Consider the following 17,988-nt stretch of genomic DNA (forward strand, 5'->3'; position numbering starts at 1 on the left):
ATCGTCTAAAAATCTATCTGATGATCAGGATTATGACAGAAAGGTAGTTGGGGGAGTTGATTCCAGAGGGAAACGCCTTACGACGTAACTAGAACTTGCGACCCACAGGTGAGCAGGTAAGGGAACATGTGTTTTTTCTTGGCTAGCTCTGGCAAGGGTACAGAAATGGAAGTCCCATTTCCAATTGAAACCCATTATGACTCACCAGCCACTGATGCCACTGATGATCAAACAATAGAAAGTACCATCACAAAAAAGAAAAGTCATTCCCATATGTGGCTGCACTACCCAAAAATCCTCGGGCATGGTTCCTGCAATACGCCATGACCTGTAAGTGGAATAATATATTTCCACCATATCGCCTTTCTGATCACGGGGTCGGCCCACGACCACCACTTTGTATGCACCCAGTGGAGCCATCGAATCGATTTGTTGCATCCATCGGAGCCACCGAACCGAAAGAATTGTAAATGAGACTATGGTTATAATATTGCAAATCAAGATTTAGTGCACTTGACGGTTAGTAAGATCTAATGGTCGAAAAACATTTAATCGTCTAACAATCTATCTGACGATCAGGATTATGAAAGAAAGGCAGTTGGGGGAGTTGATTTCAGAGGAAATGCCTTACGGCGTAATTACATTTTTTTTCGCTAACTTTATTTATTTTTAACTTCTGAGTTGATTTTAAAAGCAAAAAGGAGATTTAAAGAATATTTATTATTATTATTACATGGAGCTTGATTTTGTAACAGTTTACTTTGGGAGAAAGTAAAATGACTTCCTATTAGTTTATTAGTTTGTTTTTTAATTATTTAATTATTTTTTAGTTTTTTATTAAGATTTTATTATATGGTTTTAAATTTAGTATTTGAAAAAATAATTTAATGAATGAAATTTTTTATTATTTAAATATTTATAATAAAATTTAATATTATTTAGGTATTTTAATTCTCTTTAATATTTATTAAAATTAAAAAAATTATTTAAAAATAAAAATGAAAATTCATATTGTGTATATATAAAAATATAAATATTTTGTATAATTTATATGGTTAACACTTGTATATATGTATTGTCAGAGGAACTTAGCTTAAGTGGTTTGATAAGAAGACATATTGTAATTAATATGTTTGTAACATTTATGTAATAGTTGTATTTAGGGTAATACCTTGAAAGGTGCTTTAAAAGTTCACATTCACTATGTTATATAAGCTTTTACAAGTAATATGAATCACTATTAGCTTATGAATCAAATAGTGCTTTAAAATTATTTAATGGTTTAAATCTTAAAACATAAATTTTCAAATAAAAAATTTCTTGACTAACTCATAATTAGTGCAAGCTTCCATCAAAATCTTAAGAATAAATTACTCTATCATACTTTTGTTTTCTAGGTTATCAATTGTATATATTTATTGTCAGAGGGTCTTAGCTTAAGTGGTTTGGTGAACAATTTGTTTCGTATCTAAATTCAAGCCTTTGAAGACTTATTGTAACTACTATGTTTGTGGCATTTATGTGATAGTTGTATTTAGGGTAATACTTTGAAAGATGCTTTGAAAGTTCACATTCACCATGTTACATGAGATTTTACAAGTACTATGAATCACTACTAACTTATGAATCAAATAGTGCTTTAAAGTTATTTAATGGTTTAAATATTATCAAATAAATATTCAAATAATAAATTTCCTAACTAATTCATAATTAGTGCAAGCTTCCATCAAAATATTAAGAGTAAATTACTCTATCATACTTTTGTTTCTTAGGAATGGAAATTTTATTGATGTTCTAATATTTCTATTGATGTTCTAATCTTTGTTTGGGTGGTGATAGATCATGCTTCAAGGTATTGTAACATCCCTTATGTTGATTGTTATACTTGTAAACATTTTATATAATTGTGCATTCTAGCATTATAATTGTTGCTTTCTTTGTTTTCTTTCATATAGTTTCTATGCCTTTTTGGGTGGTGATAGATCATGCTCCAACTTATACTAACATCCCTTATGTTCACTGTTATACTTGTAAACATTTTATATAATTGTGCATTCTAGCGTGATAATTGTTGCTGGCATAAACTATACTTAAGCGTAATGGAATTATTCATGTAGAAATTCATTAATGCTTTGATTGAGATGTTAAAACGCATTAATGAGTTATTTGATATTAAAAAATATTTTTTATTTTTTTAATTCCAATTTAAACTAGTTGGAGTGAAGGGACTACAAGCAAGAGTCTAACTTGGACAATTTTTAGGTTCACTTTCTTAACTTTGACCACCATATACATACTTTGTTGAATTTAATTTCAAACACTTTACAACGGGGAAAGGCCACTTCTTTCAATCTTTGGTCATTTTTGTAAACTCAAGTTCAAACTCTTTCTCTCCATATATTTACCTTTCAGATTTTTCTTCACCCCCCTTTTAACCTCCAAGTTAGTCCAATATGCAAAATTGATTTTCTTTTCCCATTTGATTACTTGACTAGTCCCCCAATTTGGACATTAGGATCTCTTATCACCTCTTCCTTTTTCCTTATAAGCTTCCCTTCTACTTGCATTCAAACTTTTAAATGTTTTGAAATCTATACTTTAACTAAATTTTGAAATTTAGATTACCAAAATCTTCAACTTTCACCTCAACTCTTTAATCCACTGTAATACCAAATCAAGGCCTTCATCCACAAACTTTTCTATAAACGGCCCTAATTTTGACATTTCCCTTGATCTCTCATCAACCCCTTTTCTAATATCTTTAAAATTCAATTTTCCTCCCACTAGTCCAATCTCTTTTTTAAAATTTGTTTGAACACTTTCTTCTGAATTTTTCTTTTTATATTTTTTTCAATGACCCATTCATACAAAACTATTTTCTAAACCTTTAATAATTGACTTTAATTCTCAAAATTGGCCCCATTTTCACTTGTATGTTTTTTCCTTTTAGGAAATTGACCTTGAATTCTAAATCAAACCCTTTTGGCACTATTCAAATGGTATAGACTTTGAAATTTGTCACTATTCAAACTATATAGACTTTGAAATTTGATTGATGTTCTTTGATTTTGTTTATCATCTTTTATAACTTTTTCATTACTTTTAAAATATATTTTTCTTCGATCAATCCAAATCCTCTAAATTAGGCTTTCCATTAACCATTTTGCTTCATTCAATTATCAAACTCAATATAAAAAATATGCCTTCCATTTACAATTGATCAATTAGCCTCCTCTCCTGCAACTCTTTTCTCATATCTTAAAGCCTGATTACAACCTTCAAACTTTTCTCTTGATTGTAATACTTGACCTAAAACTTCACATAGGTTAAATATTTTGATGTTTAATTATAATCAGCTTGACTTCAAAAATCAAGTCTCCACCCTATGAACATAAGTCCTAATTTTAAGATTAGTCTTAATCCTCAAATTAATATTCCCCGCTTATAGCTAATTGATCTTTTAAGCTTGTCATCGAACATAGAAAAATGATCAAATTATTTTATAATATAATCTAATTTGAAATAGCAAAATGGATTTAGTTTAATTGAATTATTTCTTTAATCATTAAATTATGTGGTTTTTGTTTGTACATTAACATTTACAATGATTGGAAAGGGAAGTGAATCTTCAAAAAGAGACTTTGATGGTTAAAGAAAAAGAAGGTAAAACCAGTAAAAGAAATTGTAACCCCTAGATGGCTAGTGAGTAAAACAAAAAAGTAGTTGAGGAAAAGTTGTCCAACCAAGATTATAATAAATATAGCTGAACAAAGAAATTGAATAATGAATAAAGATCCTAGATAGCCAAGTGGACATATCAAAATGATTAAACCTCTCTGCCATTTTCGTGTTTTCATGAATAAATAAGATAAACTAGATAGTGTGTTTTTTATAATTTTTTTAAAGGTTAATAATGAAAAAAAAATAAAAGATATAATTTTATAAATTTAATGTATGAAAATCCATTTGGAAACAAATTCAAGTTTTAAAATTTGTGATTTATAGAAATGCTTTCATTAATTTTGTTGAATTTTAGAATAGTTTATATATATATTTTTTATAATTTATAAAGAGGTTTGGATGTGAGTAGAAAAGATAGTAAGCATTTTTCCCATATATTTTTGATAGTTCCAATTCACAAATTATATTTTTGATAACTCCAATTCACAAACACATTGAAAATAAAATTTTATGGTTAAAATATTTGATTAGTGTATTTTTCAAAATGAAAATAAAAAATTTATATAACTCCACACACTTTCGATTTCGCAACACACCCATATTTAATTTTTTTTTGGGAATGCGAAGCAATTTTGAACGTGGCCATTCAGAAAAGCCTGAAGAGAAAGCTACGGGCAGCACCACACTGTTTTCGTGGCCCCAGCGATCATGCGGCCATGCCGAGTTACAAAGCACCAACAACAGCATTAAATTGATTGTAGTAAAAGTCCACAATTGTAACAACATCATGAATGTACCTGACGTGCATGATATGATGGTTGGGGCCGATGGCTTTCGCACCCCCAGCCAAGTTCGATTTCTGCGGAGGTGTTTCGTTGAGGCCCCCACGCGCTATGGTGATATTTGTAACGACTATGCCGTAAAAATCTGCTCATCTGCTGGCTTCGGTTATATGTATCTGCTGGCTTCGGCCATATGTAAAAAATCTGCTGGCTTCGGCCATATATGTTGTATAATGATCTTTCAGCAAGAATGAAAAATTCTCTCACTAGAAAAATAGTATGATTGTGTTTCTCCTAATATTTAATTCAAGTTTGTATTTATTCATATAATTTTTCAATAAAAACACATCAATTATACAAGTTAGAGCATGTTCTATGAATTTATCTGTATATATTCATGAAGGGATTGTAATTTATAATTATTACTTTTATAATTAATCATCGAATTACTTTACAATTTATTAACATTAAAATAGCCCATAATAATTAGGTGTTTTTTAATTTTATGATAATTCTTATTTCATATAATGAGCTATACAAAAAAAACTAGGTATATGCATTAGGTAGGATTGTTATGAACTTTTTTTGAAACTTAAAAATTTTATTATTAATATTTAGTATTTTTATTTTTATTTATCATTTACAAAAAGATCTGCAGTAGAATAGTGTTCTACTCTAGAATAGTGTTCTTTGTGATGTTAGATTATAGAATTATAAAAAAATAAAATGAAAAAGATACTATTTATTTTATATATGAATGTTTGCATCTAAATTATTATGTATTTTATATTTTAAATAATGTTATTTGAAAGATATAGTAATTTTTTTGTAGGTAAATATTTACAAGGAATTTGAACCAGTGACCTATCACAAAGAGTGCCTTAACAATGCATCTATTCACTGTCAATCCAAAACCCCGTGGACTGAAAATGCTGAAAAATATAATATTTGAATATAATTCAAATAAGAATATAATTTAAATTATAATTAATTTAATATATTAAATTTATTTATATATTTTAAATAACTAAAATTTACAATATTACTAAAAATTATATTAACTTATTTTAATAAAAACAATCAAATTACACCAATTAAATATATTTAAATAATACTTAACTTGTAATCTTAACCATGAACTTTTTATTTACCAAATAATTTCTCGCACAAATGATATCATTTTAAGATATTAGTTAGATTGTTGGTATATTATTGTGCTCTGGTTATAATTTTATTTTTGCCAACCATTGACATTTATCGGTTAACACTAAAACATGTTTTATTGTTAATATGGTTAAATTATTAAAGTATTTTATAACAAATTGATGTATAAGGATATTTCATAAATTATTATAATAAAATATTCAAAGAATTTAGATTAACGTTATAGTAAAGATTTTATAAATTTTATTGTCTTAAGTTTAATTAAATAATGAGAATTTTAATTAAATGTTGAGAAATGTAAAAGCTCGAGTCTTAATTTAATGAACATGCCGGCCTATTGATAGAAATCAATCGTTTTTTTCTAGATGCTCTTATTCTTTCTTTTTTTTAATTTTTTTCCTCCCCTTAAAGCCAAGGGAAAAAAGATTGTGCTAGATTGACTTCTCCTACCTCTTGGAGAAATTAGTGCATTCAGCCCCAAAAAGGATCTAAGTTTAGGACTGGAAGGGGGAGGTTGTATGAAAGCTTAAACAAAGAGAGGAGCAAGATGTATTTCTATTGCAAATGAAAGAGATAAGACAACACAAGAGGAAGAAGATGAATTAAATTTTCCAGCAAATGAGTAGCATATAAGAGAGCATAATAGAGGAAGAAGATGAACGGATAATAATTTATATGTTTATGTCAAGAACAATGTTTTTTCAAGGACTAATATTTTGTCAATGATGTTTTAGGGCCTGAAATTATCATTGTGAATCCATTATTCGGTGAACCCGTGAATATTAAATGTAGTTTTCCTTAAGTTGGACATGTGAAAATGCCTACGAGGGCTTAGGACCCTAATTGAGAATTTTAAACCAAAATTAAACCATATATGTAAAAAATACCCTAATCAAGGATTTTAAAATGCATTCATTGATGGTTTCTAAAGCTAAAGAATAAGGAATTTTAAAACCCTCGATTGAGGGATTGATAGTCAATAATTCTTTCCTATTTCTATGGATTTTCTTGGAACAATAACTTCTTATAGGTGGCATCATTCTTGAAACTAACTGAAATAATACAAGTAAATCTGTCATTAATTCCTGTGTCCAATAAAATATAATTCTCATTTTGAACTTCATATTATTTTTCAATTTATTTTTTCTATAATATCTATAAACATTTTGTACCACATGAATAGTGAAATTAAAAAAAAAAAAACGCACATCTTAGGGTTTATATCCCTTGGGTTTGTGACAAAATTTTTCTCAATATGGAAATCAATCATGGTTTACCATGGTCAATCATGGTCAACCATGTTGAACCATGTTCCAACGTCGCATTGTGAGAAGATTGTCTCAATATGAAAACCGATCATGTTCAACCATTGTCTAGCATCACAATGTGGCAAATATTTTTTCAATATGAAAATCAACCATGGTCCACCCCCATATCGTGGCAAAATAATTCTCTATATGAAAATCAATGATGCTCAACCATAGTCCAATGTCGCATTGTGACAAAGATTCTGTCAATATGAAAATAAACCATGGTCAACCATGTTTATTTTAGGGTTTAAAATATTTATTTAGGGTTTATATACCTTAGGTTTATAATATTTACCCCTCGGGTTCAATATTATTCAATTGGGTTTTTAGTATTAATTCCTTGGGTTTATTATACCTTTGGGTTTATAATATCAATCCTGTGGGTTTATTAATCTAAGGGTTCATTTTCCTGGGGTATAATATTATTCATACGATTTATAATATTAATCCTTGGGTTTAATATAAATCCCTTGGGTCTATAATATTAATCTCTTAGGTTTAATATTATTCCCTTGGGTTTATAATACCTTGGGGTTTTAGAATTAATACCCTAGGTTTATAATTCAATCCTATTTTAGTGTTTATAATATTTACTATAAGGTTTATGTCCATTGATTTATAATATGTATCTTAGGCTTTATCATAGGATTTTCTAAATATGAAAACCAATCATGGTCAACCATGGTCCAATGTCGCATTGTGACAAATATTGTCTTACTATGAAAACCAACTATGGTCAACCATGATCCAACTTCCCATTGTGACAAATAGTGTCTCTTTGTCCAACGTCACAATGGCAATGAGTCGAGAGGTTTTGAGAAAAGGAGAACTGAACTGAGCGATTAGGGTTTTGAACAGGGGGCGACAGGAGCGAGTTGGTAACTATGGAGGGGCATGGAGGAGGGAGCTCCACTCCCTCCTACAGTAACGTGGTTTCAAACAGAAGCAAAGAGGTGAGTTTGAACAATTTCTGGAAACCAATGGAGGCAGAGACAAAGACAACCAGTACTCAAAAGCCGGAAAGTAGTAAATCCCTTGAAAAGGAAGGGACCCACAAGGAAGCTAGGAGGGAAACGAAATATGGAGACAGTAGTCAGAGAATTGAGAACATATCTACGACAGGACCCTGCAAGCTCAAGTCTAACATTAAAACCCAGGTGGTCTTAAATGATCCTGCACTACAGGTGCATAGTGTTGAAAATGCAACAAGATGATGGAGCTTAGTGAAAAGAAGTCGCCTTCACTAAGTGGGCCCGCAGGCTATTTTTGGCGCAAAGTTTATTTTTAGACATATGGATCATGGTCTATGAGTTGCAGGATGCTATTTATGGATGATTGGTCATGTTGGTAAAAATAGATGGACCTTTATTTTTAGACATATGGGCGGAGTCTATTTTTAGACTACTAGTCAAAAAATATAACAATTGAATATTATTAGCTCTTAATACTATTTGGACTATAAACATTATCCTATCCTCTTGCAACACTTCAGTTTGAGCTACGAATGTGGCACATGTAACTGCCAGAAGGAAATACGCTTTTCCTATGGGTTAGTTGAGCTATTGCATGATGGACTTCAGTTAGAACTCAAGTGATTGAGTTTGGCGGAGTTGATTATGGAGTTGATGGAGTTGTGTTCAGTTTGACTTAGTTGAACTAGTTGTATTTAGTCTAACTGCCAAATACACTAGTGATGAGTGATGTGAATTAATTATTAATTAATTCACTAATTATTAACTCATAAATCAACTAAAGAATACATCAGTTAACTCAGTGCATGGACAGTTTAGTGGAGACAAGTGTTAGAGGTGGGTGAAAGGGTGAGACTACTATCAATTGTGACTATAGTTGTGCATGAGATTTGCAAAATCATTGATGGAGATTGCCAATGAGGATTGCGCAGTACAAGCCAAGGGAATTCGAACTTGGATCTGATCTATTCTCAACTTGGATTGCACAGTAGAGGCAGGCAAACAGTGGAGGAGATTTGAACCCGTGACTTGTTCAGATCTGAGCTAGTTCGTGTGTAGCATGTGGAGATAGTACTCAGTACTTGTGAGGAGTATTGTACTATGTATTGTTACATGTTCTCTATCATTATAATATACAGATAGTTGGGGGTTTTCAGCTGTATGCTTTCCCCATTACATACTGTGTTGATATGTGTGATTGATGTTTCAATGTGCGCATGTGATTTTTTTTTAATTCCGAAAATTGATGATCAATGGTAGAGGAGGTTATGTATTATGCATGCGTTCCGCAAATAGTGTATAATCAGGATATTCTCTGTGAATAAGTGTTATATTATTCAAATTTATACATAGTATCAGAGCGAAGTTGATCATCAGATCTATTATTCAGAAAGTGATTACATTTTATTTCTTCAGGCAGAGTCTGTAATCGGGCCAGGTAGCCTCTGGATTCATCCTTATTTTGGAAGGTGAGATATCCGGTAAATGCTTATACAGTCAATCTGTGTACGAGAAATACTTTGTTCTCACGAATTTTAGATCAGAAGCGGTTGAGTTTTGAGCTGGTGTAATTCGAATTTGCAGCAGTGTTTTCTTGGTGTCAAAGTTGAAATGTCTTTCAACGGATTGCGATTGGAGTATGCCCTTGAAGACAGCTCGAATTATATTGCATGGAAAGACAGGATGGAGGCGGTGTTAGATGACAATGGGTTGAAGGAGTTCATAGATGCTGAGGTCCCAAAGCCTACTGATGTTGCTCAAGTTGAGGCTTGACAAAAGAAGATAGAAATGTGTCGAAGGATTTTTTTGGAGGGTGTGAAGGATCACATTGTATCCAGCCTGCATGGAAAGGCTTCTCCATACTTGATGTGGAAAGCGTTGACAGATTTATTCCAAAGCAAGAGCGACCAGAGGAAGTTGGTGCTCAAGGATAAACTCAGAAACATTAAGTGTGAGAAAGGAGACAGTATGCCCAAGTATCTCACGAAGTTCACCCAATGTCGGGATGAGCTGGGAAGTGTGGGGGTGACTGTCGATGATGAGGACTTGGTGAGCTTGGCTCTCCTTGGTCTTCCGAAGAGTTGGAATTCCTATCAGGACTCTGTAAATGGTCGGGAGAAATTGCCAGGATGGGAGAGACTTTGGTCTAATCTTGTGCAAGAGGAGATCAGGCGGAATACCAGGGATGGATCTTCATCAAAGGCATCTGATGAAGAAAATTGCACTTTGGCTGCCAAAGCAAAGAAGGGGAAGAACAAGAAAGCTTCTCATTCCGGTGCGAAAGGCAAGAAGTAGGACATGTCTAAGGTGAAGTGCTTTCACTGTCACCAGCACGAACATTATGCCACAAATTGTCCACAGAAGAAGAAAAATAAGCAAGTTGCTGGATCTGCAGTGGGAGAGGCCTTAGCCTCGCAATTTGAGTTGGATTTTTCGCTGATCGCATGCTTGGTATCAAGTGTGATGGAATCGGTATGGTTCTTGGATAGTGGTGAGTCTTTTCACATGACAGGAGATCGAGATTTGTTTTCTGATATGGATGAGAAAGATCTTGGAGTGCACATCGAGATGGGCAATGATGGTAGATACAGTGCGACCGGTATCAATACCATTTCCTTTGAGAGGGAGTCTGGTAAACCCTTTGTATTGAGGGAAGTGATGCATGTTCCAGGATTGAACAAGAATCTTATCTCTGTGGCGATGTTAGAAGACAAGGGATATGATGTTGTCTTCAGCGAAGGAAAGGCTTTCCTGTGCAGTAAGACAACTGGAGAAACCCGAAAGATAAGGGTTCGAGTCAAGAACCTTTATCAATTGCATGTAGATGGCTGCGCAACAATGGCATGCAAGGTAGAAGGATTGGTGAGCCGGGATGATGGCGAGCTGTGGCACCGGAGATTGGGCCACCTTCACCATGGAGCCTTGAAGACACTGCAGCAAATTTCTACTGGGCTTCCTAAAGGCACTCTTGCGCAGTCAGATCAGTGCAAGGGGTGTACTTTGGGAAAATTTGTGAAAGCCACCTTTCACGAGAAGGATAGTCACGCCATGACGATCCTTGAGAGAATTCACACAGACGTGTGTGGACCTTTCTCAGTAGCTTCGACAGCAAATCACAAGTACTATGTGATCTTTGTTGATGATTTCTCTTGAAAGTGCTGGATCTTCTTCATGCAGAAGAAGAGCGAGACATACTCAAAGTTCTGTGAGTTCAAAGCACTGGTCGAGAAGGAATTGGGGAAGAAGGTGAAGGCTCTTAGGAGCGACAATGGTGGTGAATTCATCTCTGGCGAGTTCAAGGACTTCTGCAGTGCAGAAGGGATTCGAAGAGAGCTCATAGCCACAAGATGAAGTTCATGGAGTGGAAGAGACCACTCATGCAACGCCAACCATCAGAGGGCGAAAGCGCACTACAGAAGTTGAGCAACTGGCTCAAGATGTAGAGAAGGTTGTAGGACCACCTACAACACAGTGCAGACAGAGACAGTCACCTAATTGGTACACTAGATACATGGCTCTTGTGAGCAAATGTGTCGTGACTGATCCATCCTCTTTCAAGGAAGCTGTGGAGGATCTTGCATGGGTAGATGCCATGGTGGAAGAGTATGATTCGATTGTCAGAAACAGTGCATGGGAGATTGTCCCAAGACCGGAGGGGAAATTAGTGGTGGGTTCAAGATGGATCTACAAAGTGAAGCAGGCAGCTTATGGGAGTGTGGAGAAGTACAAGGCAAGATTTGTTGCTCGAGGCTTCTCACAGATAGAGGGGATCGATTATGAGGAGACCTTTGCACCTGTCGCAAGGTATTCTTCCATACGGACGATTCTTGCTCTCTCAGCACAGATGGGGTGGCACATCCATCAGATGGATGTGAAGACTGCATTCCTCAACGGAGTCATTGAGGAGGAGGTGTACATAGAGCAGCCCGAAGTTTTTGAGATCTTCAGCAGCGAGTCGCATGTGTGCAGGCTCAAGAGAGTGTTGTATGGGTTGAAACAAGCACCTCGTGCTTGGTACACACGGATAGACAATTATTTCATTGGACTTTGATTCTCCAAGAGTGAGGCGGATCCTAACCTATACCATATTGTGGTGGAGGGTAAGTTGCTGATCATTGTACTTTATGTAGATGATTTGATTTTGACGGGAGATGAGCTGTTGATACTTTCATGCAAGGAGGATCTTGCTAGAGAGTTTGAGATGAAGGACTTGGGCCTCCTTCATTATTTCCTGGGATTGGAAATTTGGCAGCGCAGTGATGGACTATTTGTTTCTCAGGGTAAGTATGCCCAAGAGATACTGGAGAAGTTCAACATGCATGGCTGCAAGCCTGTTGATACTCCTCTTCCTGGAGGTTGGAGGAAGGAGGATGCTACTTCAGCGGAGGTAGTGGATGCCATTGTTTATCGACAGTTGGTGGGGTCGCTTATGTATCTGGTCAATACACGACCCGATATTTGCTATGCTGTTAACCAGCTTTCACAAGTTATGTTTAAGCCAATCAAACTCTTCTGGAAGGCAGGCAAGCATGTATTGCGTTATCTCAGAGGCACATCAGGATATGGATTGTGGCACAGACAGGAGGATGAGGTGAAGCTATGTGGCTTCACGGATGCAGATTGGGCAGGGAGCCCAACGAACAGAAAGAGAACATCTGGAGGGATCTTCAGTATCGGGTCGATAGCAGCTTCTTGGTACAATAGGAAGTAGAGATCCGTGGCACTCAGTTCAGCAGAGGCCGAGTATATGGCAGCAAGTTTGGCTGCATGCGAGGCTATATGGATGAGGAAGATCCTGGTCGGGTTGTTCGGGTCACACTTGGAGCCTGCTGTGATTTATTGTGATAACCAGAGTTGCATTAAACTCTCAGCTAATCCAGTATTTCATGATAGATCCAAGCACATCGACATCAGGTACCATCATATCAGAGATTGTGTGCAGCGGAGAATCATGTTACTTTCATACATTCCCACTGAGGATGAGGATGCTGATATCTTGACGAAGGCGCTCACCAGGAGCAAATTCGAATACCACAGAGGCAGGATAGGGGTTACAGATAATCCATATCTTGTTGAGAGGGAGTTTTGAAAATGCAACAAGATGATGGAGCTTAGTGAAAAGAAGTCGCCTTCACTAAGTGGGCCCGCTGGCTATTTTTGGCGCAAAGTCTATTTTTAGACATATGGATCATGGTCTATGAGTTGCAGGATGCTATTTATGGATGATTGGTCATGTTGGTAAAAATATATGGACCTCTATTTTTAGACATATGGGCAGAGTCTATTTTTAAACTGCCAGTCAAAAAATAGAACAATTGAATATTATTAGCTCTTAATAATATTTGGACTATAAACATTATCTTATCCTCTTGCAGCACTTCAATTCGAGCTACGGATGTGGCACATGCAACTGCCAGAAGGAAATACGCTTTTCCTATGGGTTAGTTGAGCTATTGCATGATGGACTTCAGTTAGAACTCAAGTGATTGAGTTTGGTGGAGTTGATTGAGGAGTTGATGGAGTTGTGTTTAGTTTGACTTAGTTGAACTAGTTGTATTTAGTCTAACTGCCAAATACACTAGTGATGAGTGATGTGAATTAATTATTAATTAATTCACTAATTATTAACTCATAAATCAACTAAAGAATACATCAGTTAACTCAGTGCATGGACAGTTCAGTGGAGACAAGTGTTAGAGGTGGGTGAAAGGGTGAGAATACTATCAGTTGTGACTATAACTGTGCATGAGATTTGCACAATCATTGATGGATATTTCCAATGAGGATTGCACAGTACAAGCCAAGGGAATTCAAACTTGGATCTGATCTATTCTCAACTTGGATTGCACAGTAGAGGCAGGCAAACAATGGAGGAGATTTGAACCCGTGACTTGTTCAGATCTGAGCTAGTTTGTGTGTAGCATGTGGAGATAGTACTGAGTACTTGTGAGGAGTATTATACTATGTATTGTTACATGTTCTCTATCATTATAATATACAGATATTTGGGGGTTTTCAGCTGTATGCTTTCCCCTTTACATACTGTGTTGATATGTGTGATTGATGTTTCAATGTGTGCATGCGATTGTTTTTTAATTCCACAAATTGATGATCAATGGTAGAGGAGGTTATGTATTATGCATGCATTCCGCAAATAGTGTATAATCAGGATAATCTCTGTGAATAAGTGTTATATTATTCAAATTTCTACACATAGAGATCACATGGTGACTTATGCAGTCATATGTAAGTTTATGGGTATATGGCCCATGGAGAAAGCATTGTACACATGGATAAGAAACAATTGGAAACCGAAGGGAGAAATAAATCTACATCTTGGGTCCAAGGGTTTTTTCACAGTGGTTTTCACTAACCTAGAGGACAAAGACAGAGTTTTCGAAGGAGGACCCTACTTCTATGCGGCCTTGGGTGATGAACTTTGTTCCAGAGTGAGAAACGTTCACATCAGTCCCGATATGGATTAGATTATACTCCTTACCTTTAGATTATTGGTTGCCGGAATCCTTAAAAGCTATAGGTAATAAATTAGGGCATTTTATAAAGATATCAGAGGCGACTCTGCGAGGTAAATATACCTCCTTCGCCCGCATATGTGTAGAAATGGACTTATCGGGAGCACTCCCGGATGAAGTCATCCTAGAAGTATATGATGAGGAATGGGTACAAGCAGTCAAATATGAACACATTCCATTCATATGCCGTAAATGTCATGAACATGGGAACCTCTTCAGATACTGCCCACTCAAAAAAAGGAAGGACAACCTGAAAACCAACACAGGAAAAGACCCTGAAGGTTTTACCAAAGTGGGAGGTAGAGCAAAAAGAGGGGGAAAAACGTACCAAAAGAAACCTAGCGAGAAAAAGCTACCGAGTCATACAAGTTTCGAGATTTTAGAAGAAGAGGGGGGAAAATGGAACGAACAAGAAACCAAAGGAAAATCATACAAAGAAGGAAAAAGAGGACAACATGGCAATCATACAGGAATACAATGACCAAAAGGCGGACCTACCAAGCACTACGGAACTTGGCAGGGACCATGAGATGACCCCAAGCGAAGGAGGTACAGAGGACCAAGACCTACAAGAGATTCTTGAGAGGGAGAACCTTGAACTAGAAAAGTTTCTAGAGCAGGGAACCAACAAAGGAATTGACTCTCTACCACAAGAGGAGTTTGACATAGTACAACAACTATTCCTCTGAAGGTCTCAAACAAAGGCTGCAAGAGTCAAAAGGAACCACGATAGCCAGGAGAACAGAGGGGTTAAATCAATGGAGATAACATCAGGACACTCCACCAAAAACCCAGGCAAGAAAAGAGGAAGAAAGAGACAGAATGAACTGCTGACAAAGTGTGGGAAACTCATGATTAATTCAGGTAAGATGAAATATCTCACTAGTTACTCTTTTACAAACCCATCATTATGAAGCTTACAACCTGGAACATTAGAGGACTAGGAAGTAAAAGAAAACAAAGAAATCTCAGTAACAAAATTAAAGAAGAAAAACCAGATCTGGTGTTTATAATGCTCAGTAGACAAAATCAGATAAATGCATAGCAAATGGCTTATTAAATATGATTACCTAGAAGTCAAAGCAAATAATACAGCGGGGGGAATTCTCACTCTATGGAATCCTCAGAAATTTGGAATCCTGGATGTTGAGGCATCCAAAAACCACCTTTCAATGGTTATCCAACCTTTGGGGGACAAGGAATGTTACATGATCACAAATGTCTATGGTCCTCAACTTCTTGAAGACAAACTCAGGCTCCTCACCTCTCTGGAGGAGCTGAGAGAGAGACACCTAGTAATGCCCTGGATTTTGGGAGGGGACTTTAACATGATCAGATCTCTCACAGAGAAAAAAGGAGGGACCAGAACACTTGGAAGAGACTCAATTGCCTTCTAGAACTTCCTTAACAACATGAGACTGGTGGATATGGATACAATAAATGGTACCTTCACGTGGAATAACAAGAGAGGAGGAACTTCCCAAGTTGCCTCGAAACTAGACAGATTCATAATCTCGGAGGATCTCCTTCTCACCGGTCGTATCATGACAGCTTTTATCCTCCCTTTCGGAGGCTCGGACCACTGGCCCATCCAACTGGAAGCTTCATTTATTGGCACCCCGAGGAACAGACCTTTCAGGTTTGAAAATGTCTGGCTTACTCACCCTAACTTCATCACTAATATTGGAAAATGGTGGGTGGAAGACATGCCCACCCAAGGCACAAAAATGTTCCTCCTGCAATAGAGACTCAAACACATCAAGTAAAGGCTCAAAGAATGGAACAAAAATGAGTTTGGAAATATTTTTAAAGTCAAAAGAGAAGTGGAAAAAAAATTACAGGAAACTAATCAAATTCTCATCACAAAAGGCTTCACAGAGGAAAGGAAAATGAAAGCGGACTCTCTTCAACAAGAATGGGAGAAAAGATGCCAATAGGAGGAGATCTTCTGGAGACAGAAATAAAGAGTGCAATGGATTAAAGAAGGGGAGAGAAATACTAGGTTCTTTCACAAGTCTACCATGGAACACAGGGCACATAATCGGATCACAAAACTCATAGATCCTCAAGGGAAAGAGCTAAATACTCACAAGGAAATGGAATCTGTTCTGGTACAACATTTTCAAAGTATAGTAGAGGAGACCATTGTAGATAGATCTCAATTTACTAAAAGCTTCAATAAGCATATTCCAAAACTGGTAACTAGGGAAGATAATTATAATCTCAACAGGCTAGTAGCAGAAGAAGAGGTCAATAAAGTAATCAAAGAGATGCACAATGGGAAAGCTCCAGGCCCGGATGGTTTCAATGTAGACTTCTTCAAAACATGCTGAGAAACAGTAAAACATGACATTCTTGATGTGGTGGAGGACTTGAGAAAATCAAGAACAGTTCTAAGAGTGCTTAATGAATCCTTCATAGCCTTAATCCCTAAATAGGAAAAAGCCATGACACCAGACAGATTCAAACCCATAGCTTTATGCAATATGGTGTACAAAATCATTTCCAAAGTTATTGCTAACAGACTCAAACCCCTTCTTCCAACGCTCGTGTCAGAGGAGAAGACTGGATATGTGGAAGAGAGAAAATTCTCAATAATATCATTCAAGCTCACAAAGTGGTTCATTCCCTCAAGACCAACAAGCAAGCAGGTATGATAATACAGTTGGACATAGCGAAATCTTATGATAAGCTAAGCTGGTCTTACATCAGGGAAGTTCTTAAAGCATATGGCTTTGACCACAATTGGATAAAATGGGTCATGGCTCTGGTTACCATTGCCAGTTGTTCAATCCTTCTTAATGGCTCTCCATCCAGAACCTTCAGGCCATCGAGAGGCCTCAGGAAAGGAGATCCTCTCTCCCCCTTCCTCTTCATTCTCATGATGGAAGGATTGGGCAAAGCGATCAATTCAACCAAGGAAGAGGGAAGAATCCAGGGTCTCAAACTGACTCAGAATGGGGACGCATTGATTCATCAGCAATTTGTGGATGACACTATGTTGCAGGACACACCCACAGTCAAGGAAGCCAAAGATTTCAAACAAATCTTGAATTATTTTGCAATGGCTGCTGGAACAGAGGTAAGCCTCACAAAATCAAAAGTTTTCTTTTTCAATACTGATATTTATATTCAAAGAAATTTCTCCAGAATTCTCCGCTTTCAAAGAGATCATCTTCCCTCCAAATATTTGGGAATGCCCTTCATTGACAAACCTCTGAGTAAGGAAGCCTGGGAGTCAGTAACAAATAAACTGAAGCACAGTCAGCAATTGGACAAGCATATCTTTGAATTTAGCAGGAAGGCTAGTTCTCACAAAGGTTGTACTACAAACCATTCCAATTTTCATTTTTTCAGCCCTTCATGTCCCAATAGGAGTTCTACAACAAATCAAGAATATCCAAAGAGATTTTCTTTGGGGTAAAGGGGAAGAGAAAAAGAAATGGGCTCTAGTAGCTTGGGACAAGCTCTGCAAACCCAAAACCCATGGTGGTTTGGGTCTCCATGACCCGGATACTCTAAGCAAAGTTTTGGGGGCAAAACTTTG

At 36.2% G+C, this 17,988-nt stretch overlaps 1 pseudogene; it reads left to right on the top strand.

Moving 5' to 3' along the window:
• The first annotated feature begins 4,300 nt into the window (after positions 1–4,300).
• The window catches only part of LOC149166591 (protein NRT1/ PTR FAMILY 4.3 pseudogene), an 83,400-nt pseudogene continuing 69,712 nt past the window's right edge, over positions 4,301–17,988 (top strand).

This window comes from Pinus tabuliformis, chromosome 5_1 (assembly GCF_031772625.1).
Source record: "Pinus tabuliformis cultivar Carrire ecotype Pingquan chromosome 5_1, CPIR1, whole genome shotgun sequence".
NCBI lineage: Eukaryota > Viridiplantae > Streptophyta > Pinopsida > Pinales > Pinaceae > Pinus > Pinus tabuliformis.